Below are 2604 nucleotides of genomic sequence, written 5' to 3' on the forward strand. Positions count from 1 at the left end.
AAGAGGAAGATTTCTTCAATGCTTATTCACCTCTGGCTAGACTGACCACCATTCGAGTATTACCCTCGTTGGCGGCCTCACACGGTCTTCTCGTCCATCAGATGGATGTTAAGACGGCTTTTCTAAATGGAGAGCTAAAGGAGGAAATCTACATGCAACAGCCTGATGGCTTTGTGATAGAATTTCAGGAAAGAAAGGTGTGTAGGTTGATAAAATCTTTATATGGCCTGAAACAAGCACCTAAGCAATGGCATGATAAGTTTAATAAAACTCTGACATCTGTTGGTTTCGTTGTTAATGAGGCTGACAAATGTGTATACTATCGCCATGGTGGGGGCGAAGGAGTTATACTGTGCTTGTATGTTGATGACATACTGATATTCGGAACAAACCTCAAAGTCATTGAGGAGGTCAAATCGTTTCTATCTCAGAACTTTGAGATGAAAGACCTTGGTGTGGCTGATGTTATCTTGAACATCAAGCTACTGAGAGATAATGAGGGTGGAATTACACTTCTGCAATCCCACTATGTTGAGAAGGTGTTGAGTTGTTTTGGATATTCGGACTGCATGCCATCTCACACACCATATGATCCTAGCGTATTGATTCGAAAGTCCAAAGGCATGGCTAAAGATCAATTGAGATACTCTGAAATCATTGGTTCACTGATGTACCTAGCGAGCGCAACCAGGCATGACATCGCGTTTGCTGTGAGCAAGCTGAGCCGGTTTGTTTCCAAACCGGGTGATGTACATTGGCATGATGTTGAGGGAGTTATGCGCTATCTGAAAGGTACTATGAACTATGGACTTCACTATACCGGATACCCGTCGGTACTTGAAGGGTATAGTGATGCGAATTGGATCTCTGATGCTGATGAGATGAAGGCCACAACTGGGTATATGTTTACTCTTGGAGGTGGCGCTGTTTCCTGGCACTACAAGGAATATGTCAACTTATGACGTTCTGTCAATGACCCTCGAAGAATTGGTCATAAATTTATGACCATTTTAGACCAATTGGTCAAAAGCTGTTCAGGGGGCTCCAAACCCTAAACCATTGCGACCATTTTGGTCAGAAAGGTCGTAATTTCCTTACACGAAATGGTCACAAAGCAAATAGTGCTAGTCCGCTGCCTTATTTCTAGTTGTTAATGACCAATATAGATGGTCATAGCCTTGTATATTGTGGTGGGTTGTGATGACTAGGCGCCATCTCATCAGTTTTGCCTATGTGTCATGTCCATGTGGCAGTTTTTGCCCTAGGTTGTGAAGCAACCTATATTTCTATCGTTCCCAAAATTCCCAAAAAAATCTCATAAATTCTTTGGGGCATATCTTCATCAAATATGTAAAAATCCTTCCTTGCCTAGTTCAAAACTAATTCAACAATATTCATTTTCCTATTCTGTTCACAACAACACTTTATGAAGGAAGTGCTATTTATATATTCTTGATTGCCCTCGGAATTTTTGGGCACTCTTTTCTGTCCAAATCATTACAGCATGACAAAATTCAGCTCCATTTGCCTAGCAAATCTTCTTCGGCAAATTTCCAAAGTTTTTGTCCACCTAGAAGCATTGTGAAGAAAGTACCTTTTTTATATCTCTAAATGACATGAAATTTATACAGTTCCTTCATATGCCCAAATTATCACCCTCCTCCAAATTGCAGGTCAGTCAAATCATCTATGTGAGCCCAGGTTCAATTTATATTTTATGGCAAAATTGGCACGTTGCAAAGCAAGTGTTATATAGACCCCTCCTATTACCCTCAAACTTTTCGGGTAGTCTTCCATACCCAAATCATTGCCACATGATAATATTCAGCTCAATTTTCCTAGTAAATCTTTCTCGGGAAATTTCCAAAGTTTCTACCTCGAGAGAAGCTTTGTGAAGTAAGTACTAGCTAGGCTTACCGAAATGATTTGAAAATTTACCAGCGCATGACCATACCTAAGTAACTTACCTACACCAATTTTGAGCTCATTTCATTCATCCAATCTCTCTCACTAGTTTTCCCAAGTTTCTGTCCATAGAAGAGCATTGTGAAGGAAGTACTACTTTGGCATGTCCAAATAGTATCCATTTTCTACAGTGCTTTCCTATGCCCAAATAACCATCCTCCACCAAATGCCAGCTCAATCCATTTATTATTTTGAGCCGAGCTTCAACATCCGTAGTCATGTCCAGCATGGTAGTTTGCAAAGCAAGTACCACCTAGGCTCCTCCTTTTGAGCTGAAAATTTGTGAAGACGGTATCCTTAGTAACTGATCATCCTCGGCCAAAACTCACGCCCATTAGCCATGTACATTTCCCGTACCGCTAATCAAACACTTGGCTGCTAATTCATGTTTGAGCATCGATCGGTCTCCTCGTGAGAATCTTATGTTGTAATTTTATTCCTAGCACCTACCTGGGGAGTGCCCAACCCACTAGACATGCCTAGGCCGCCCAGAACACATGGCAACACCACGGTCACGCGGTGACCACGCGGCGGGCATGCGAGTTTACGCGCTCTAGAGTTGGGGCCCTCGGCCAGCACCCAAACCTCGACGTATCGCCACCAAACCATGTATTTATGATTAAATAGGTTCTTATGTAA

The sequence above is a fragment of the Triticum urartu genome, chromosome 1A (genome assembly GCF_056163025.1).
Source record: "Triticum urartu cultivar PI428250 chromosome 1A, HENAU_Tu73, whole genome shotgun sequence".
NCBI lineage: Eukaryota > Viridiplantae > Streptophyta > Magnoliopsida > Poales > Poaceae > Triticum > Triticum urartu.